Source organism: Squalius cephalus, assembly GCF_949319135.1.
Source record: "Squalius cephalus genome assembly, chromosome: 17".
Lineage (NCBI taxonomy): Eukaryota > Metazoa > Chordata > Actinopteri > Cypriniformes > Leuciscidae > Squalius > Squalius cephalus.
Window position 1 is genome coordinate 24,711,849 of NC_137138.1, and position 23,856 is coordinate 24,735,704.

The 23,856-nt window shown below is 36.7% G+C and overlaps 1 protein-coding gene across 2 annotated transcripts in view; it reads right to left on the reverse strand.

Moving 5' to 3' along the window:
- sgcd (sarcoglycan, delta (dystrophin-associated glycoprotein)) overlaps positions 1–23,856 on the reverse strand; it is a 206,976-nt gene that overhangs the window by 159,182 nt on the left and 23,938 nt on the right. Inside the window, exon 1 of one of the 2 annotated variants that reach the window (XM_079898342.1) lies at positions 19,079–19,501. The exons of the other annotated variant lie outside the window; for it this stretch is intronic. The gene's annotated coding sequence lies outside the window, so the exon portion shown is untranslated. Of the gene's footprint in view, positions 1–19,078; positions 19,502–23,856 lie in introns of those variants that run through there. 2 annotated transcript variants of the gene reach the window in all.

Below are 23,856 nucleotides of genomic sequence, written 5' to 3' on the forward strand. Positions count from 1 at the left end.
GACTGTCCTGTACGAATTTTATCCAAGGGGGTAATCCAGCACCCGGAAAGCATACCTTCAATGGGGGCATCCTTTGGCTAACAAGCCATCACCTGCTGCTATCATTCCATTGACTCCCATTCATTTTTGTGTCACTTTGACAGCGAATAACTTTACATCTGAGGCGTTTAAAGACTCTATTTGTCCATTGTTTATTTCTAAAGAAACACGACAATGTATAAAAGGCTCCAGTACCTTGTATCTTACACTATGGCCCCGTAGAAGCCGTTTTTGTAAAAATAGGCTAACGATTGAATCATAACCACGCGAGTCTCTGTCGCATAGTAGAGAGATTACCGTATAGACAGGAGGAGAAGCTTGCGGGCAATCGGGGGGACGTAGAGGCATAAAGTCCGATAAAGTCAAAGGAGAAGCCCATAGAGAGTCATAAAGTTGCTCCTGCTACTAGCTCATGGACACCTCCTACTCACGCTCTCCGTCTCTGCAAGATTCGTAAGGGAATGATTCAGATTTCTCTTGGCACAGCTACTAGAAGACAGACAGGTTTCTCACGTCACATCTACGTCATCAAGCTCAGTTTGAGTCTGCGCAGTACGCTCAGCCATCAGGAAGTGAGTGCTTCTAATTGACTTCACTTCTGTTGAAGTCTATGGGGTCGCTGTGTCCATTTCTTTTACTGTCTATGATTTTAGACAGCCTGCTAATTAACAAACTGAAAACCAACCTAGAAACACAGACATGAACAGAACAGATAAAAAACAAACTCAAAACGTGACAAATATAATATTTGCCATATATCATTTAATGCTTCTTCCACATTTGACCAGTTATTTTTGTTTTTATATTATATTATATTATATTATATTATATTATATTATATTATATTATATTATATTATATTATATTATATCATATTATTGCCAGCGTTCTGGACCCGTTCTTTATAGTTTCACATGTGTTCTTTGTCTTTGATTTCTGCCACTCATCTGTTTCCGTGGACACTAACCATTAATCTCAGCTGCTCATCATTTAGTTTGTCACCACTGTCTACTTAAGTTCCTCCTTGTTCACGCTTCAGTGGACAGTTGTTATTTGTGTTAGTGCACACTGTTACGCCTGCTGCTTTCAAGTTTAATAAACCTTGTTGATATTTTATAATCCTGTTGTCCATCTTCATCTTCTTCAGACCCCGCATGACTATTATATTATATTATATTAGTTTAGTTTAGTAGTTTAAGCAGTAAAGAGAGTGCAAATGCTCCCTTTACACACAAACATGCACAAAAATGAAGAGAAAAAAATACAAATTTTTGCTTTTTCTGAATATCAGTTTTTATTAAAAATGAATTATATGTTTCCACTGTGCAAGAAAGGGTTAAAACGTGGCAGTGTAAATTAATTGCATTAGTTTTTCACTGCAGGTTTCCTAAAAATTATACCCATGAAACACAGTGTTTTATACCAAAAGTTTTGATTAGTTTGCTTAGATTTCTGGAAATGCAATGCCTCTCCAAGCTAAACTGAAGCAGGGCGATGCATTTTTCCTCAAATCCATAACCACACAAATAAAACAGGAACTTATTGGTATGCAGACTTTTTTTATGAACACTTTCCAACTTCAGATATCCAATCTACTAAAAAGCAATGTGTCTACGACCAGCCAAGCGGCTCACAGCACTACGTCATCCTAACATGGAATAATTTTTTTTATTTAAAAGTGAAGTGAAAATTAATTTGAGCCTCAAAGATGGAGTTACCACTCATTTATAAATGTCACTACGTATGCGGGTTGTCCGGTGTACCGCTTTATCTCGTTCCAGAGTGGGAGCACAATAACACATCGTCCGGAAGCCAATGATTCACAAATTACATTATCATGCTGGGAACAAAACTGGAGGAGAAAGCAAACATAAAAAAAACTAAAATAAAAAAAACTCGTAAATGATAAATTAAGAAGAAGTCACAAAACAAAATAATATGATGCATGTGGGTTGCATTCTGCCATGTAGAGATGTTGATATTTAAATTTAATCACAACAAGTCCAAAATATTATAATATAATATAAGTTGGTATGTATATAGTTTAAAGGTCACCTAACTCAAACAGAACTGGGATTATTTATTTTCTATCAATCGATGTTTAAATGACATGACTGGAGAGCCATTCACTACATATTCATAAGTAATAAATTCAAACAGCCAGGGCAGTGATTGACAGGTGAGATGTATGAGGGGTGTTTCTGAGCCATTGTTTCATAATACCTCCCAAGTTCCATTCAGACAACACAATATTCCTTCAGTTAATTGCTTGTCAGGAAAGCACGCAGGTTTGAGACAGTGATATAATGCCTTTGCTTTGTTGACTGGCAACAATATCTGTCTGAAAACTCGCTAATGAAACAGATGCGGGGAAACTTCCAATTCAAGAATGATGACTTTGCCACTCATTTTTTAAATTCACTTACATGCACAAGTTCGGATAAACTGTGATATAAAAAATTGGCCAGTTTAAGCCAATAGTTGCTGGCGCTCTAAGGGATAAACACCTGTGGAATATTGTTTGCAGATGGTGCTAATAAAACAATTTTAAATGACAAAAATATGTATGTTGTAACTTATGTTTAGAAGTCAGAAAGAGAGCCATCAAGCAAATTCATAACTGCTAGTGAGCGTATTAAATTTGCTTTGATGCCTCTAGTTAAGTGTGATCTCTCTCTGTAATTACTATAGAATTTGCCTCACACTGTACCTTATAATTCACAGCTTGTGATTAGATTGCTGTGCAAATTGACATGAACAGCTGTGTTCTGTTACATAACAAACATATGGCCTTCCAAAGACCAAAAAAAAAAAAAGAGAAAAGCTTACACTCTAAAAAATGCTCGGTTGTTTTAACCCAATTTGGGTCAAATATGGACAAACCCAAACGTTGGGTTAAAATGTAATTTAAAAAATGAACCCAACGGCTGGGTTTGTTCATATTTGACCCAAAGTTGGGTTGAAACAACCCAGCAGTTTTTAGAGTGAGAAAAGTCAGGTCTATACTATTATAAACCAGATGAGTAAATCTGAATTGAGGACTTGAGGAATTATTATTATGTTTTTATGATGTAAGAACAATCACAGATATATTCCAGCATAAAAATAAGATGTGTGACGCATAACGTCAAAACGAGGAGACTTTAATGAATACTGAGATACTAAGAACACAACACAACTACCGTTAACGCACAGAACTAAGGGTACGTTTACGCGACAACGATGTGCTAAAAACTGAAACGTTTTTTCTTTGTACAGATGGCAACGTCATCAAAACGATCCCCGTTCCTACGGTGGCCCAGTAGTGCACAACACAATGAAATTTAAAAAGCAAACATAATTTCACAATGAAATCAAGCCCTAACACAACAAAATCAAGCTCCAACACAACAAAATCGAGCCAAAACAAAACGAAATCAAGCCTCAACACAACGAAAATGCTCCTGACCACTAGGGGGCTCTCGGAGCGTGGTAAAGTTAGTTTCCCTTGCCACTGTTCTATAGAGTCGGCAATCTTACAAAGATAGACAGTATGTAACCATTGTATATCGACATGAAAAATGTATTCAAAATCACCTAAGTGCATTATAGCTGCATATTAATACTCAAGAAGGTTTCTGTACTGTTTTACACATACAGTTTGCAGTGCGTATGCGTCTTCCGTTTTTAGTTTAAAACGATGTCGTGTAAACGGCCCCTAAGAAAACAGAAAGCTTAAATACGCTGAGATGATCTTTAACAGAAACAAGGAACAGGTGAGAACTAATTAGTATCCATAGAAACCAAGGATCTAGAACTCAGGTAAAACAGAGACAGCACGTGATAACTGGAAACCAAACAGAACATGACAACGAAACTATGAAACTAAAGATATGATCATGACAAAAAAGTTATATCATCTTATGCTGTTGTGCTAAAAATAAATACATATAAAAGGCGTAAAAAATAAATATATGTAAAAGGCACTTAGATAATTGTTTAAATATTTATTTATTCTCTTTTACACTGACTTAATCAATAAATTAAACATGTTAAAAATAATGTCTAAACAATACTGTCAAGCATAACTTCTATACTGTAATTCCAAAATTTCTTCCTTTTAGCCTCAAAGTGCTTATGCATTCTCGAAGTCATTAATCTTTCACATCTTTATTAAGCATCACAGATATTATTTATTAAATCCTGCTGAATAAAAGTGATAAATGTGTCCGGATGAACTGATGAGCACTTAGCGTCTCTGTTTGTACATTCTGAGCAGAGAAGACGACAGCTCACTAATGCAAAGACCGTGTTTCTCCTTTGGAATCCAGGAAGTAAAACTTGACCTTCTCAGATGGATCTTGTAAGGTCATTTGTTGATGTAACTGTTTCTATGCACTTCAAAAGCACCCGTGATATCTGCAATCATTGCGAAGCTATTCTCAACTGCTGAGCATGCTGGGGTCACATGACGCCAAAAATGCCTGGTTATTAATCTTAAAACTAATCACTAGCTTCAACAAACAATGTTGCAGCAATCTGTCCTTTTCAATTTCATTCGTATAACAATTAGAATCATGCCTTAGCTCATATACTGATAAATGCCACAAAACATAAAACATAATAAAAGTCATCGGGGTCCAAAACGGTTTTGGATCCCAATGACCTTTATTGTATGGGGAAAAAAATTCTTAAAAGTTCTTCAAAATATCTTATTTTGTGTTCAACAGTGCAAAGAAAGTAATAGAGGTTTGAAATAACATGGTGGGGTAGGGTGACCACCTGGTTATTTCTCTGTTGCAGGACAGTAGATGTGATTTTGCAGGACAATGCGGGATGTGTGCGTACTATTATTATAGTAAATATTGATTTACATTAGCTGGAAAGCCTATTTGCCGTCAAACTGGATGATATTGTTTTAAATCGCCAAATGAGCTTCGTTAATTGTGACTGGCACTCAATTTGCCCATGTTCAAGTGATACAGTGTGTTTTTTGTTGGATCTTGTAGGTTTAATCAGGATGTTGTCAGTATGTCTGGAAAATGTTCTGGATGGTGTAGCTTTTTTTTTTTGATGAGGTCCACACTGGTTCCTTTGCTCCATTCACATTCATCATCAGCGGAAAAAAAACTTTGAATGCATTGGTTGATTATTTCCTCGCTCTAGCTAGAACATAATGGCTGTGCAAATGGATTTTAAAATGGCAATCTCATTTTTCAGTATTATAGACTTATTGTTGTATTGTTATTTCAGGGAAGAATACAGACAATTCAAATGTGGGACACTGCTGACGTCTTGCATGACGCGGTACAAAGCTCCCAATTTTGTGACTCCCGCAAAATGCGGGACAGGTGGTCACCCTATGATGGAGGGTGAGACATGAGGGAATCTGACTCGTCTGGATGATGCCATGCACTGCCACATTCAGTAGCATACGAGTACATTTCTGACTATCAAAAATAAAATGCCCAGTGAGTGGCGCTTAAAGGTTAATGCTCGATTGCGTTTGAAAATAACATACACAACCTACATTAAACCCTATCCCAAAATCCAACTGATAGTGTTATCAAGAGCAAACGTGAGATAGAAATGCATTTGCTGAAGCAACCATGCCATTTTTGCTTCTACAAGTCTTTGAGCTCTTTTATTGTGTCTTGTTTCTCACAGTACTCGTACCAAAACGCTCTGCATTGTAAATGCAGTGCTGTAACAGGAGAGCTACTGAACAAGTTTACTACATCAGAACAGACATATATATGGAGCATGTAATGTTATACCAAAATGTATTAGTTTACAAATCTTGTTTAATCAATAATCTGCTTCTGTAATCATCATTTGTGTGAAAAGGAATAAAAGTTGGTGTTTTACTGCCTCTAGTGTTAATTTCAACTGGAAACTGCAGTGAATAATATGTACTGTATATGCATGTTGCGAAATTCAGTATAAAGATATAATACAAAAATACAGAAAATCAAATAGGTTCAAACACTTTTCACAGCACTGTAACCCTAAAATCAGAGGGAGCTGAAATGAAAGAAATGTTGTTCCAGGAATATGTTGTGCTTGTGCAAATCACGTTAAGCCCAATGCACAGCCGGAACATCTCTGCACATGGTTAGCTGTGTGCTGTAGCAAAGTAACACTAACATATGTAAAGACCAGATAAATTCCTAATTGAAATGCTAAATTATGTACCGTACCCCATTCACAGGTGTGCATGTGGAAAGAGGAAACTAGCAAACTGTCTCCTTGACAGCATTTGTTCTTCTTCCACTTTGTCTATTCTGTCAGCCTTTGCCACAATGTGTTTTCTTTCTTCACCCGCTCCATGAGCACACCAACAAACTTCCAATTAACTAACGAAAAGCAGGAGAATACCATCAATAAATCTAAAGAGAGCTGACAGCGAAATGTTTCAGAAATGTTTCTTCCCCTTCCTCTCAATTGCTGGGGTTCGTATTTTCTTTAACGCTATCCTCAATTATCTTCCAAAGAATTATTTCCCCTTCCACCACTTCTTTTCTTTTCTTTTCTTTTCTTTTCTTTTCTTTTCTTTTCTTTTCTTTTCTTTTCTTTTCCCTCCCGGGGAAAGATGGATGCCAAATAAAAGCCATTATGACACTGCAGAGGAGAGGGGATTCTAATTATATGGCAACTGGGCACAATGGGTGTACGTTTAGCACACCTGTGTGAACCAGGGCGGTCGTTTTTAAATCCCATCTGCCCTTATCACCGACTTTCACGGTCATTAACACACACTGCATTCTGGGATGTGGAAGAGTCAATCAAAGTGTCTTGTCGAAGGGAATGGACCTTATTCTATGTTACAGGTGGGGGTGGGATGACACAAATATCCTGCTAAATGTTCTTATGCGGTATCAGACCTGACATCTTTGATTGATGATGTCACAATATCCATTTGTCACAGCGTGGTTGCAGCAAATGATGAAAAACCAAAAAAGCAGGATCTATGCGGAGTAGTTGTTTTCATAATAACAAACTAAGGGACTGTTAACACAGCACCGTTTTCAACTAAAAGCTGAAAACTTTTTCTGTGTTTTGTCTTACACGACAACATAATTTTGGGGGCCTAGAAACGCAAACTTTTGAAAACGGGATTCAAAGTACAAGTTATTGAAAATTATACCGTTATTGTCTCCGTGTAAACTACAAAAACATGTGTATGTGTATTACGTGTTCAGTCAATAGGCTTCTTTACAAAGTGACATCGCCAACTACTGGCCTGGTTGCAGAATACAGCGTTTTTGTGGATCCGTGTGAACGGGGATCATTTTGACAACGTTGTCGCCTGTGCGCAAAAAAACGCAAAGGAAAAACGTTTCGGTTTTTAGTACATCGGTGTTGTGTAAACGTACCCTAAAAGTAACAGAACACTCAGGCTTCTCAGAAATAGCAAAACACAATCAGGACAACCATCTAACATTAACAATAATGGACAAAGGGGTACTGAAACTGAGGGCTATACATACAGAGATACACTAGTGCAAGAAACACTACGCGCCTTTAGGCTGAACATGCAATACGCATGCGCATGATGTCAATTTTCACACATTTGCATTTTTGTCGTTTACATGGAGATGATAACGGTATCGTTTTTAAAAACTTGCACTTTGAAACACTTTTCAACAGTTTGCGTTTTCAAACCCCCAAATGAACGGCCATGTGTAAATGAACTGCCAAAAAATAAAATAAAAGTTGAAAACGGTGGCATGTAAACAGCCTCACCGATCAAATGTTTTTTTCACCGACCTTTCCATTAAGCCAGGTTTATTAAATCACTCCTTTCTGCTTGCTCTTATGATATGTCATCATTATTAATTTGTCTGATATCCTCTGAAAGCATCTTAAAAAGCATAATTAAAAAAACTGTAAAGTAATGAAAAAAATATTACTTTAAAACAATAAGAGAAGATAATAATAAAATAAAAATGTATAATAATAATAATAATAATAAGTAATAAGTAATATTTGATTATTATTTATTAATTTTATGACAAGGCAAGATTGTAAAATGTCATGTGGTGCTGCTCTCATAAACTGATGTTGATATTATGCTGTTGATATGATATATATGTATAATCATTTTGCACATTGTTTGGCTTAAAGAGTCGATGGTAATACTAACACGTTTCATGTTCAATCAACACAGTCTCACCCCCAAACGTCACATACTGACGCGTCTTGACCAAACGGCAATATACGACGAAAAGGGTACCCCTAAAACGTCCGTATGTGACTATTCGGGTTATGGGTAGGTTTAGGTATGCGTTAGGGTACCGCTAAGAGGCGCTGCTGGTGCGCTTATGTCTTCGTCTCATATGGACGTTTTAGGGGTACCCTTTTCGTCGTATATTGCCGTTTGGTCAAGACGCGTCAGTATGTGACATTTTGGGGTGAGACCGGGCTGGTTCAATTACATTTGTGCTGCTTTTTCACAGTCTCAGTACTGTGTTGGTTCGTCACTTGGTAATATCTTGTCAAATCTGGGCCATGAATCAAAACCAGTGAAGAACCATTGCTTTACATCATTATAGTAAGTGCAATACATACAGAATTTGACTGAGATGCTTGAAAAACATTTTCAGTGTAGGATAAAAGATTTGCAATGCTATGCAAGTTATTTTCCTGAGCTGAGGTCCTTCAGGCCAGTGCGAGGGCCGAGGTGAAGAAGACATAAACTAAATTAGACAGTGGACAGAGGATATCCTTCACAAAGACAGACCTTCAGGACAGAGAGAGAATACAGAGAGAAGAAGAAAGTAAAATGCGAGCTCCTCCGAAGGACAGGAAGGGAGATGAGAAGAAATCAAAAGGCTTAGGCCAAGAGCCAGAAAAACAGAGACGGAGGCTGTGAAAGCACGTCAGGGATAAAAGAAAAACATAATTTTCAAAATGTGACAACATATTCAGAAAAGAACGATTCTTACACCCTCTGGGGTTCCTCAGTGCCTGAAACCTGCAGAAAAAATACCAAACATTGGGCTTTTTCATACCAACATCTCACAAGTGCAGAAGACTGCAATCATTATTTTTGCAATCAATTTTCTTGATCAGTTTTTTTTTTGTCTTTTTTTCCAAGAGAAAATATCAAAACATGCTTAAAGCAAGATAACTTTGATCATCTGAAAACCCGATGCAAAATTGCATAATAAATTAGGTTTTGTTTTATAAGAATATAGAATATAGAATTAAGTTTATTTCTAAACCCATTAGCATGTTTTTTCTTATTTTAAGCATAAACCCAACTTGATTATTGTTATATTTTATACATAAAATGTAAAATAATAATAATAATACAATTTAATAAAAAAAATACTAATAGAGTAAAAATTCCCCCAAGCAGATACGGACAATGGATTTGAAAGGTATTTTTTTTATATAAAATAAAAATTATTATCATTAACAAAAAAAAAAAAAGTAAAAAAAAAAAAATGTATAAATTTTTTGTTAATGATAATAATTGTTATTTTAATATATATATATATATATATATATATATATATATATATATATATATATATATATATATATATATATATATATATATATTACCATAAATCTAAAATATAAACCAAGTAAACAACAACAACAAAAAAAACAACTAACAATGATATAGTGAAAACTAACAAAAACTACACTAAACTGGAAAGACTATTTGAAAATAAAATAAAAATAAAATGAAAAATTCTAAGCTATAACAACCCTGATCCAGACCTTTTGATTCAAGACAAACTTGTTTTATGCAGTTTTTATTCAAATGCTAAGACCAAATAAATCAATGGCTGCATAACATAATGTAATGGATGTCAGTCCAACAAAACCATGTGTGCCTTCAAATAAGACAATCACTGCATCCGAAATCAAACACGTCCCTATACTACACAGTAGGGGTGTATTGGGACATCTCAATGGCAGAGAGAGTCCCAATTACCCTAAAGTCACCCTATGCGAAAAACAGTATGTCAAAAGAGTAGTCCCAGTACACAAGCTGTGTCCCAAATGACGCGCTATACACTATGTACTTGTGCACTCGAAAAAAAGGAAAAGAAACAAACAAACAAAACAATAAAAGCAAAAAAACAGCAATACACTTAAAGATGAACATGAATAGGCAATCTGTCAGTTCATAAAATAATAAAAAAACGCTGTGCCTCTTCTGTGTGTGTATATTTTATGGCTTTTCAGCTATAGTCTCTCAAAGCAACTGTGTGATTATTATGCAGCCACTCGATCTTACCCTCAGAGGAGCATTTATGGGTTTCCTTTCCTGCTAGCATTATCCTCCAGAGGTGATATGACTGCTATACACCGATCCCATGAAAATGCTCTTATTTGCCATAATCATTTCTTCCAGGACCATGCCAGGCTTGTTTAATTGGACTCAAAGGCACCCGTTCCTTCATTTCAGAGTCATGAATTTGAAATCAATAAGCAATGAAAAGGAAAGGAAACATCAGGCTGAATTAGTAATCCTTAGACATCAGGGTACTTACAAGGGAAATTTACAAGTCTAGGCTACACAGGGTAATCATGAATATGCTCAGACCTATTCATTGCATTGTTACATAATTATCCAGATGAGAAAGGCCTAATACAACGTATTAACGTCAAGGCACCCTGGTATATGGGTCTCTATGCAATATTGAATTACACTCTCTCAACAGATATTGCATTATACTAATGCATTACCTGAAGATGCTGTAAGTGATTTGTTTTATTCCACACATGAAATGTACCTACGTGACAGATATCACTGAAATAGGTGACACCTGTCTTCCTAACAATGATAGGCTCTATGACGAGAAAAAAAAAAAAAAAGGCTTTTCTATATATCTATATGAAAACTAGCCAATTAAAAAAGCTCTATTTTTTCATGTCCAGGTTTTCTAACATTGGGTTGGCTTAGGGCAGGGTTTTTTAAGGAGAACGGAAGAGCATGAGCGTGGTCAAATTTCGTGGCTTAAGTGTGCAGTTCTCACCAAGGATGATAACAATAACTATGAAGTTTACATAATCATTCGAATTCTATGAGAACATAGGGAAGTGCACAGAGGAACAATATTGGGGTTACAAATTATTTTAAGGTGTCTTTGTTACACTGTGATTAAACATTTAAGTTATGAGTAATATTAAGTAACTACTTACTATAAGTACTTACTATAGTACTTACTATAGGGTTAGTAAGTATGCATCATTTATAGTTATTACGGTTGCACTTTATTTTACAGTAAGTGCACTTACGGTGCTTACCACCCTGTGAACTGCATGTTAAGGTTAGGTTCAGGGTTAGTATTGCTAGTTATTACCCAGTTATTGCAATCACTATAATAAGTACATAGTATGTACAATGGAAAAAGGGCTGTAAAATAAAGTGCTACCGTTTGGTTACACTTTATTTTAAGGTGTCATTGTTACAGTGTAATTATATATTTAAGTACTGAGTAATATTAAGCAACTACATGTACTTACTATAGGGTTAGGGTAGGATTAGGATTTGGTTGAGGGTTAGTTGCATGTAATTATGCATAATTTATTGTTATTACTATGGTAAATACATGTAATAAATAAAATAAACACTTTATTTTAGTGCCCTTGTTACATATGTTACATGTACTTACCATAGTAATAACAGTAAATTATGCATAATTACATCCAACCCTCAATCAAATCCTAATCCTACCCTAACTGTACAGTTAGTACATCCAATTGCTTAATATTACTCAGTACTTACACTGTAACAATGACACCTTAAAATAAAGTGTTACCCAATATTGTTGGAATCACTTTCAGATCTTTTCTTTTCCAGATGATAAATGGTAAAAATACTGACAGCCCATCAGAATCCAGTGACTTTAAAAAGCACCATTCACTGGGGAGTTTGGCTGTCTCTTTTAAGAAACTCAAGGTGGGTAGTTTTCAACCTGAATTTCCGCTCTTTCCCACCTTTCGTGTTGTGTAATTGGGGAAGCATTGTGCTATGGCCCAGAGGATCTGTTTGTTCAGAATCTGTGGCTCGACAAAAAAGAAGGAGCAAGACAAACGAAAGAGCTACCGAAAGCTCGACACTCAACCTGCCAGCTGGCTCCAAACATCCTCAAATTGGCTAAAAAGCGCCTTGCGCCAGCTGCCAAACATATTTCTTCAGCCGAGGACAATGCAGTGACGTCCATCCAGTATCTGATACAGTCCTCATTGTTATTTCTGAGTGAAATGATCATTTCCTGTGGGGGATATTGTACAGTGAGAAAGCCGGCGAGGCTGATGAAGGGTGAATGGGCTGTCTGTTCGCTGTCAGAGCTGGCCTCACGTCCACTGCCAGAGCTTGCGGCCGGCCCTAAATGAATCTGTCGGAGTAATTGCTCTGTGAGTGCGCTGCTGTGTGAGGAGTCTACATTCCATTAGGCTGAGAAGACCCTGGGGGGGGAGACGGCGGGATTTTGGCTAGATGTGTTTGTGTGATAGGGCAGGACATCTTAAAGTGAGTGTTGTAACATCTAGGGACGAGAACGCATAGGAATACGTGTCAGCCCATTGATGTTCCGGGTTTGTGCAGAAATGTCATTCGCTCATGTGTGAAGTTAAAGCATTCCCAGCGGTACCGGTAACGGTTGGCTTTTTCATGGGAAGACTGATTTGTCAGTGGGAAATGTAGTACATGTAGCCTGTGCTGTATATATATATATATATATAAACATTAAAAAAGTGTCATATGGTAAAAAAAAAAATCATAAAAGGAAATACACAGCAGTTAAATCAACTTAAAAAAAGATCATCCACAACATGTCTAAAAACGTGTATTTAAATGTAAATAGGCAAATTGACCTTTCAAACACATTTTTAGCCTTTTGTCTATGATTCATCAGTTCTTCAAATACAATTTATTTTTAGCCTTTTGTGCATGATTCATCAGTTCTTCATATACTGTGTATATATATTTATATATATATATATATATAGAAAATATATTGTATTTGAGCAATGCCCATGCCCACAATCCAAACATTTTCAGATGGATGAAACATCAGGTTGCAGAAGTAAAGTGGATTATTTTGGATTATTAAGTGGATTATTCCCGATATTTTGTCCCAGTAGAAAAGGCCATTTGCATCTGTTCTGTGTTCTTTAGAGTAAAGCTGCATCAACCTCAGGTAGACGTCTGATTGAGTGCCATTGTAATGTGGAAAAATTGGCAGCTTCCTTACTCAGCCCAGCTGCAGTAAGGAAGACTTTTGCAATCAATGTTGCTACCACTCTGTATTTCAGATTTGTTATTTATAGATTTGGCTAGCACGCATTTTCTCTGGTTGAAAGAAGAAAAAAATCCTCTCAGCAACAAATCTGACAGGCTTTAGCAGTTAGACAGGACACCTGAGGTGCAGATGAACATTGAATATGGGTCTATGTAAATGCACAAGACAGCAGTCACTCCAATATATTTCAGACATTCCCAAATTATATAGACAAACTGTGTGGAGATCAGAGTCATGCAAGCATATATAGAGATGTGGCTATTTTTTTGACAGCCAAGACTAGTGATTGTGAAGCTTGTCATGCAATCACATTTCATTAAATCAGACTATCCAGTTCCACCTAGTCAAAATGGAGTATTTGAGCAAATATATATAATTTTATTTCAAAATTATTTTAGTCATTGTAAGATTTTGCAATCCAATTCAAACACATACAAAATACTGTAGCGCAACCAATATCCATCATGGATCATGGCATGAGGACACTGGCATATTTAAAGCTATGGTGGTTTTCTCTAATGTTCAATAAAATATCCATATATTATATATGACTGTAGCATAACATTACAATATATTTTGAAATGCGGAGCGATGTAATCTTAAAACTCCTGCAGAGATTTTAACTGTTTTGTCAGACTACATTATTGACATGCTGAATTCAAAAGATTTTGAATCGCATTTGTATGGGAAAGAGAACCGGAGAAAGAGAGCGTGCTTTCCTTTGATAAAACGTAATTTTGAGGGAAAACATGGAGATAGTTTGCCATATTTATTTGATTGGTCAGCGTCTTTATCGGTTTTGGTTCATTTGCTGTTGTAGGCTGTAAGGACCTTTGTAATGCTAAAATAAAATAAATGCAACGTTCATCAACCAATCAGAATTAAGCATTCAACAGCCCTGTAGTATAATTGGTCATAAAAATAAAAATGCTACTTATTTGACTCAATAAAATGATTGGTACTACATTGATAGTTTGAATTCAGATTCAGATTTTGCACACACACTGCTAATGACAAAATTGCGTTCATGAAGCAAAACACAGCAGCAGCGGTTTGCAGATGTAATCCATTGTTTGGATGTTAAATCTCTTCAACCATTCAGTCCTGCAGAATAAAGGGTTAAATAAATCTAACTCCAGAAGCTCATTAGCCAATGCAGCCGACCATACAGCAGGTAAATATGACCATCACTCACGCAGACAATATTATCCATAATCCATTTGCTTACATTAACATACTTGAAAATGTACATAAACCCCTGATTATTTGTGTATTTACAAAGGGCTCCCATCAGCTCATTATAAAGAAGTGCAGTGTGTGCATGCAACTGAAATTTACAATTTACAATTTAATTATTTATAGGCTATTTGAAAATTTAAAAAATGTCAGCCTTTTAAAAGGATCTTCTTTAGTTAATTATCAGGGCTCAATCTGTCAAGACTTATTGTTTCATGCAACCCTAACTGTATTTTAGTCCCACTATAGTTAACCAGACATGTTTTGTGTGATGTACTTGTACCTATTTTGTTAGTTTAACACCCTTAAGATTCTCCAAGCTTTTGTTCAAACCTTAATTGAGGTGGTGAGACCCCTACAAACTCCCCTGTCTTATTTGCACCATTTTCCCCAGCAAATCCTGTAGTTGGAGGCTAGCAGATGTCGGCAGTATAATAAGGTGACCCTCATTCTACATTATGTGTCAGTCACGGAGGATCGCCCTTAAGCTGAGTCCCGGAGATCCCGATTTCAGTCGCGCAGCTGTGCAGGTCTGCATCAAAACGATACGCGGAGTTATTGTGCATTTAATGCCGTGCCGGAGGCCCACGTGCCGCATTTATTATGGCTGAGAATTCAGCAGGCCTTACACATAAGATGGCAATCAAATAATGAAGGCGTTTGCACCCACACGGTCTCCGCTGTTCGTCGTGATTCTTCATGTGACGCCTTTCAGGAAGGTACAAGCATCTCTGTGACACAGACGGGGAGGTTGACAGAGGTTTCATTCTCCCATGTGGAGCAGCTGGACAGCTTTGTGCGAGATAACGGATTTAAATAACCAAACAGAGAACGGGAGGACTTCTTTTCACAGGAAGTGGAGGCATTTTAATAGACAAATGTGGCAGTTTTGACTGTCAAAATGGATTCACATTCCTCTCCACTTTGGGGGACTGATGTGTCAAAAGTTGTTCTCCTGAATAAATCCCAAGGCAAACATAAGTCCTCATGTGAAGGGTAACGTATCAATTTGAGGTTTGGGTGAGAAGGGATTTAAAGAACAGGACACTCCACTGGCCTTTCAATCCCTATAATATTTGACAGGTAATAAGTGCAAGTCATTTTCTCACTGTCAGGTTTTATTGGCCAGATATCATATTTTAACTGGCCAAAGACACTTTATGAATTCAAGGTTGTATATCTTAGAAACGATATGTAACCAATATAAATGGATTAGGAGCGATAGTAATTGTTGCTTTGTTATTTGCCCCTGACACTGAAAAAAATAAATAAAATAATATATATATAATTTTTTTTCTACATTTTTTATTATATTTTATAATTAAATACTTGTTTTAAAAGAATATTTCTTGAATTTGGTTTATTTTTCTTACACAATTAGCAAATACTGTACATATGTATTTTTCCTTGTTTGAAGTGTAAACCTTACTAAATCTGGTTAGATTGATGCAAAAAGAAAAAAAAAAAAAAAAAACCTTTGTCTTTTTTTCAGTACAGTATATAGTAAATGTATACATGTGTCTTGTAATGATGTAAATGTACTTTTTTTTAAGTATGTTTAGGTATTTTTATTGGATGGAAATAACAATATTATTAATTATCATTGCAGGTTTTTCACATCAATAATTTATCTCACTGATGATAATAATTTAAAAAAATATAGTTATTTAACAGATCATCAAAAATCACACACACAGACACACGCATACACATACTGCACACACACAGTTTCACCTGTATAGGTGGCCCGGGACTATTTTTTTACTGAATGAGAGATGGAGGCTGATAAATATTTGAAAAGAAAACCAAGTTTTTGTAGTGCGTCAGCTCTAGATAACTTGAATACCTATCTAAATGCATCAGCATGACACAACATAGAGTGCAAGACACAGCCTGTGCTTGCAAGAAAACAAATCAAACAATAACACACACACAAACACATTCCTAACACATATGTGTGTGCCCGCATGTGTGTTCAGCTGGATCGAAGCGCAAATGACAGCAACCAAATTCAGTGCACATTTTGAGCATCAAAAATATGTCCTCATTTTTAATGCATCATGGTCCTGTAGGCTCAGATTACATATTTATTCAAACAGTATTCCTGCTTGATTTGAGTGCACAGACCCAGCTTTTACTGGCTTCACATCCTGCCTGGTCTTTTCCCGAACCACTTCAAAAGAATGTTGACGGATTGTTTAGTTTTTTACATATTCATTTAATCTCACCCTCCTTTTAGCCCTTTTTTTTTTTTCATTTCTCAACACATCAAATGCAAACTAGGGGCCACCAATTAAGTTGGAGCTTGTAGTAGACTAATTAGAGTGCAAAAATAATCCTCCCGTTTCCTGTCTCTGTGGAGTCTGCTGTTGATATACATGCCTCCCACCCAAACAGAATTAATAATCGCTATAGAAGCCCTTACACAGATGAGCTGTGTGGCACAGAGCTCTTAGGCTAATATAAGGGATTTCAGCAGGAACTCATTTCACACAAGTTAAAGAAAGCAGCAGGGACTGAAATGTATAGCTGAGCCTTAGGGGACAACAGGGATAATTGTAACATTTAATAAATGTAACAGAACACATTTTTTGAGAAATAAAATGCCGCAGGGTTTTTCTTTTAATGATTAAATATGTATACAATTTCTTCATTTGTGTTCCACAGAAGAAATAAAGTCACCGCTTGCAACAACATCATAAATATGACAGAAAGTTGAGTTTTGGGTGAACTATCCTTTTATCAAATCATTACTAGCTCTCTCTCTAAAAGTTATGCTTTGTGATGTTTTGGGCCTGACTTGTTAGAAATTGTACAATGTTCCTTTCAGCATGAATTTATCAGCTGTGAAAATACGGATAAAGAATGGTCGAGGGCATCCCAGAATGCATTTGCCATAACTTATTTTAAAGTTTTAAAGATGAATGTGGTTTTCAACCAACTGTTGTATTTCACTGATGTTATTTTCAAATTAATAACTGTAACTTTGAGGTCTAAATATCTATATGGGCATATTTTAATATGTATTTCCCAGTCCTTGTTTGCCTCGTTTGCTATGTGTTTCTATCAAAGTCTGTCGTTCAAAATCTCATGTTATGTCAAGTGCTATTCACATTACAGAACTTTTTCATTTATTCTTATTTTCATCACATACCGCTGTTATGAATGTAATACTGACATTTGTGTGCTTCTAGTTTAATTGTATCCAACTTAAGTAATGCATTTATTTGACTCAAGAAATGACTGCTAATATGTCAAAGATGTCTGATGCAAAACAAATAAGCCAAAAAAAAAAAAGTCTTAAAATTATCCCTACTCACTTCTATTTGGTAACACATCCAGTTTAGAATGACGAAAGGTGTAATGCCAAGAAAAGTTAAAGAGCATTTTATAATTATATTCTGTAATCTTCATCTCAGAGTATGTACAAATGTTGCAAACACATGATGGTTTTGTCATATTTATATTTCATAGTCGATCATTTTTAATTGCCATTGCTGGGCTTCAGATCTGTGCAGTCACAAACAGGTGAGAAAAGCAGCTAATTTCCTTTTCTCTGACAATTAATTCTGTTCAAATCTATAGAGGGATATTTCCATCCCCTGGCCAGACAGTCTGTCAACCTGCCCTCAGGTGCTCATTAGATCTCCGGCACAACTGACTCCTTCTACATCTTGTCTCTGCAGACAAACTATCCAATGGCACATTTGGCCCTACACATCTCCATAATGACTTTATGGCAAACAGAAGCACCTTTTTAAGTGGGAGAAAAAAGGAAATATAATACTTTATAAGGTGCTTGAAGAGATGTGTGGGTAGGAGAGAGTGGATTTTGGGCTGAATGGCACTAAACCAAAAAATTGTGGACACCAAAGTGGCAGAAAAGTGCCTTCTGGCTAAACCAGATCATCGAGATGCAGCAACAACTCCCTGAAGACAAAGATTCTGCCATACAACAGATCTTTCTGTCTCAGAAACCAGATATACAGCCTGCCATTGTGGATGGGAAATACGCCACGGCGTGTTTGGCATTTGTGAGTGTGGCTGAGATGTTTTGGCAGAGCAACAACACTGGTTTCAGCCGATGTGTAGCCTCAGTCTCTTGGCTCAGAGTAATGAGCAACCTTAGCAGGGATCACACATCACCTGCGTCCATAATATTGCAAGAAGTCACCATGTGGTTCTGCTCGGCGAGTTTAAAGCAGCACATTTAGCTCAAATGAGGGTTCTTGCACATCTTTAAGTCTCTTCTAACCCAATAAAGCTAATTTTGGCGGTTAGGACCTTCATTTAGGAGTCATCTTAGTTTCTACAACAGCTACAGAATAATGAAAGGTGGATGGTATCATAACAAATTGTATTCAAACTTTAATTTTAAATCTAATACATTAAATTTCATGTTCAAGTGCATCAGAGAAAGAAAAAGAAAAAAATCCCAAAATACCATATTGCAAATTTACTCAACCATAATGAGCAATGAAAGTACAAAAAGTGCAGTCAAAAGCCCGGAAAACACAAAATCGGGAGGGACAAAATATATTTTGAAGTCCTACCTCTTTATCAGATGCCAAAAATCACAGCCTTGATAAAGTCAGAAAACCATGGAGTTGATCGGCTGCCAATGTTTCTAATCTCTTTGCCTCTTTGTCTATTGCCGAGCACAAATGTGGAGTGGACCATCTACCATGGGGATGGACTCCATGGGCTTCTCTGACTGGCAAGATCAGTGGCTCTCTGGCGGGTAGGTGGAAACAGTGAGAAAAGTCCAGTAGTCCTCGCTGTGTGTACGGCAGGAGCGCCGTCAGAACAGAGCATCCTTCAGTGGGCAAGAAATCCAGAGGGAACGTGCCTGTAATCCCCAGACTGGAAGCATGCGCTGAAGATAAACAGGGGAGAGTTGCCTCAACATTGTTCTTTTTCCACTGGCAGCAACATCTCTCTTCTCCCACATCCTTCTGACGCTATTTATTTATGTGGGACCGGAGTGGAGGGAGCGTGAGTTTGTGTGTGTGTGTGAGAGCGAGAGAGAGAGAGAGAGAGAGAGAGAGAGCAGGAGAGAGCTTGCACTGTCAGTGACTACATTAGCAGCTCTGAGTAGGTGGAGTTTTCTTTGCAGCAGAGAGGATCATGATTCGAAATCCAAAGGAGGGAGAGAGAGAAAGACAGATAGAGAGAGAGAACGCAGCATGAATAGGTTAAGAAGCCAAGGAAGGGATAAAGTAGCACTGAGGTTCAAAGAAAAGAGGGATAGAAATGCATCAGGGGCTCATTACCTAGTTGACTAGTCAATTAGTTCTGCACTAGTCGACATGTCAAGGAGATATCCGTTATCTCTACCATTTAACTCAACGGCAGCTGCTCGGCTGACGCACGACCGCATGGAAGAGTGCTGTCATCTTGGTACCATAGAAAAATTTGAGCCAATCATCTCAGCTGTAAATGCCATGCAAAAAAAAAAAAAAAAATTACTCTGGAGCTGCAGGAAAATGATGCTGATTGGCTGCTAGTTTCAAACCCGTCACTAGCAACTATCTTGATCTGTGATGAGATGTGCAGAAAACAGGGAAAAACACGAATAAAAAAATGCATTGCACATTTTTAAGAGCCATTTGAAAAAATAATCTTGTAAAAAGATTTTTATAATGAAATGCCTAGTCATTTAAATGTTGGTCCATTAATGGAGAAAGATATTTTTAAGAATCAGAGGTGTAGTTGGTGTAGTGTTGTTATCTACTAGTAGGGGGTAACTGACCATACTTTGTGTCGACTAGTAATGGATCATATGATTTCAAGTGCACTTTACCACTTGTCTACTTACGTGAAGATGCATATGTAGAATTTCAGATTGACTGATATGGAATAAAAATGCAAGTTGAGTTTTTACAGAGATTTATTTACACATTTTGATTTTCAATACTTTGTGCTTTAAAACTTCTAAATGTCTGTTCAGTAGTCCCTATGTTTAGTAATTGTGACACTTCTAAGTTGCAAACATTTTACAAAACACACATACTCATCTCTGCACCAATAAAATGTACAACACTATGATTTACTATGAATTTATATGTAATGTGTAATTTGATTTACACATGGACAGTTTTCTTTGAATTCTCATGATTTCGGGCATGTGAGTTTCTGAACATGATGAATGGTAGGATACACTTAACCTTAAATAACATGCCAAAACTGTATTAGAGATAGTGTAGATTTAGAGTGCATAAAGGGCACTAAACTTTTGAGAATTTTTCTGACCTGGGACAGTCTTACGATTTACTTTCTGAAGAGTGCACATAGTCTCAATTTGCCAAGACCGCAGGTATGGTATTGAGACAGGCCCTTATTCTACGTGAGCGGTATCCAATCCTGGGCTACTGTCCTGCAAAGGTCAGCTCCAACCCTAATTAAATACACCTCAACCAGTTAATCAATGTCTTTAGGATTTCTCGAAAGTACAAGGCAGGTATGTTGGGACAGGTTGGAGCTAAACTCTGCATGACACTGATCCTCCAGGAGCAGGATTGGACACGGCTGCACTGCATGGTGAAAGCAAGCAAGTACACAATTCTTCTTTCCTAAAGCTTAAGACATTTTCTTTTTTCTTATTTGGAACTACTAAGAACACAACATTATCTCAAAAATGCAAAAATGCAACAAAAAAATAATAAAAAATAACATGATACAACAACAAAAATATAACAGAATACAAGAACTGGCTCTATTTAGAATATATTTGGAATTACTCAAAAGGGAACAAAGTGAACCGGGATCACATTGCATTCACAAAGCATGTTAAAAGTGAATTACTTTGCAGACAACCGGAGTGGTCTGAATTATTCGTATGAAGACAAAATTCCACTGCCATGAAATAAGTCAAGTGTTGTTCAAAGGCTCACAGACACTGATCGGCACATGAAGTTTAGACCATTGTGTAAAGCAATCTGGCAATGGAGATAAGCAGACTTTCTCAGCTCTATAGACATTCACTTATATCAACTTTCCATCAACACATGGATCGATGTTCATTTACAGAAGATCAACACTGACTCATCGATTAGTATTCAAACACAAATACAAGGCAGGAAGGATGAAGGTTACTAGTCATCTGCTTCTGGTTTGGCACTTCTATGCCCTGTTTCATCCTGTTTCTAAATTAAGATTGAATTATTTAAGCTCTCAAAGTCTGTGAGATGACATTATGTGCCAATTACTGTATGTAAATGATCATATTTAATAGTGTTTACATGATCTGATTGATTAATCTCTGAGATTCAGTCAATAACGACGATGTAAGAAACAAGAAGCCAATTTGTGCAACTAAACAGAATTTTTGATGTCATGATTCCATGCAGGTTTTATCAATTGCATAAGACTTAACAAGTCTACAAACATCTCTCATTTGACATCATCAATGCACAGTCTGGCTGTAAAACCCAGGCTTTGGAATAGAAAGTGTTTGATTTAGAGAGTATATCTGCAGACTTTAGACTTTATATAAGAACCAGAATTCTGAATAATTCAATAATTCCTTTGCATTGGAGCTATGTAGCAGATTCTTTTATTCAAAGTGGCTTACAGGGCACATTTATAGAAACAGTCCCCTTGAAACATCTTTATGTTAAGTGTCTTGCTCAGGAACACGTCTAGTTTATGGTATATGGATTACAACCCTTCTTTTGCCAGCTGAGATCTTTGACAACTTGACCACACCATTCCTAGTAGTATAACTGATCTACATAGTTTTCAACATGGACAGAATTGTTCCATTTTGTTGTTTAAACAGGATCAAGTCACTTTCTCTCTGTACTAAAGCTATCCAAAGAAGCTATTGACTGCTTAGATAAACAGTAATTATAGATCACTGCCTTGTACAAAGTAAAGACTCCTCTGTTGATGCTGGTCAGTTCAAATTACTGTAAGAGAGAACCGTGTTTCTGATATTCACAATACAAATGTCAGCTCTTCAAACCGCTAGATTTGTCTCTAAGTGATTGGTGTATGTTTTTTTTACATGCAACTAGTAAACAAATAAACCAATATCAGCTTTATTTCCTTGGAGGATAGACCAAAAAGTCATTCCAGTGACATTTCTAGCAGTCAGTGTACTATTTATATATTAAGACATCAGTTAGTTATGGCCTTCAAATCTGATCGATTAGCATTCCAAGAGTGCTATTATAAGACCAACAGCACTGAGACTTTCAATGTATGACTCTGTTTATGTCATAGTGTTAGATCAGTAGTAATCTCAGTCTCAGACGTCACACCCAAGAACTGTTGGCTGAATGTCTGATGCATATGGCACACAAAATGAGAAACACTTTGGGAGTTTCTGCCATCAGTCTGAAGGTCTGTCTATGCCAGACTAGATCAGTAGTGGTGGGGTTTTTTTCAGCGATTCTTTCTGCAGGTTACATCGTTATGGGTCTTAATGAGTGAGTCAATTAATAATTCATTTAACCAATTTATTCAAACCTACTTATTAATTCATGAATTAAACAAGTGATTCTTTATTACTGAGTTTTTGAATTACTCATTTAACTGATTCGATCAAAGACGCTCATTCAAAAGTTGGGTCACTGAATCATTCGTAACCTCAGAAATAGCTGCTAGTTGCAAGTTTTAATGTGACCTTTGTTGAATTAGCGACAGATGCTTGCTTGGACATATATACGTTGCATTACTTGTGTACACTACCTTTCCAAAGTTTTGGGTTGGTAAGATTTTTTCAAGTCTATTATGCTCACCAAGGCTGTATTATTGGGTTAAAAGTATTACATTTTAAATGACAGTTTTCTATATTAAAGGGGCTATTTGTATTAGTGACACCGGTGGCTGTAAATGTATTACTCATGCTCGCTGAATGTGATGCAAGACCCCAATGTACTCATGGAAAACATTTGCAATGATATACTGTTAACACATATCCGTACACGCTGCTGAGAGCGACGTTTTGATGAATATGCAAATATGTGCTGCACGCTTTCCTCTCAATAACAAAATAAACACAACAAAAATGACAGCGGTGAGAAAACAGAAGTTAAGAAAGCATCTGATAGTGATGTGGATATATTTCAGCCCGTTCTCATCCCAAGGCGTCATATACTGACGCTTTTGACATTTCGTCTCCATCGAACGCACATGGCACCCTTTATCGTCAATATGAGACGCAGATAGATATGGGCCAGAAGGCGCCTCCTAGCGGTCTAACCCTAACCCTACCCCAGACCTAAACCTACCCATAACCGAACAAAGCTCTGTGCGTCTCATATTGACGCTAAAGGGTGCCATGTGCTTTCGATGTAGACGAAATGTCAAAAGCGTCAGTATATGA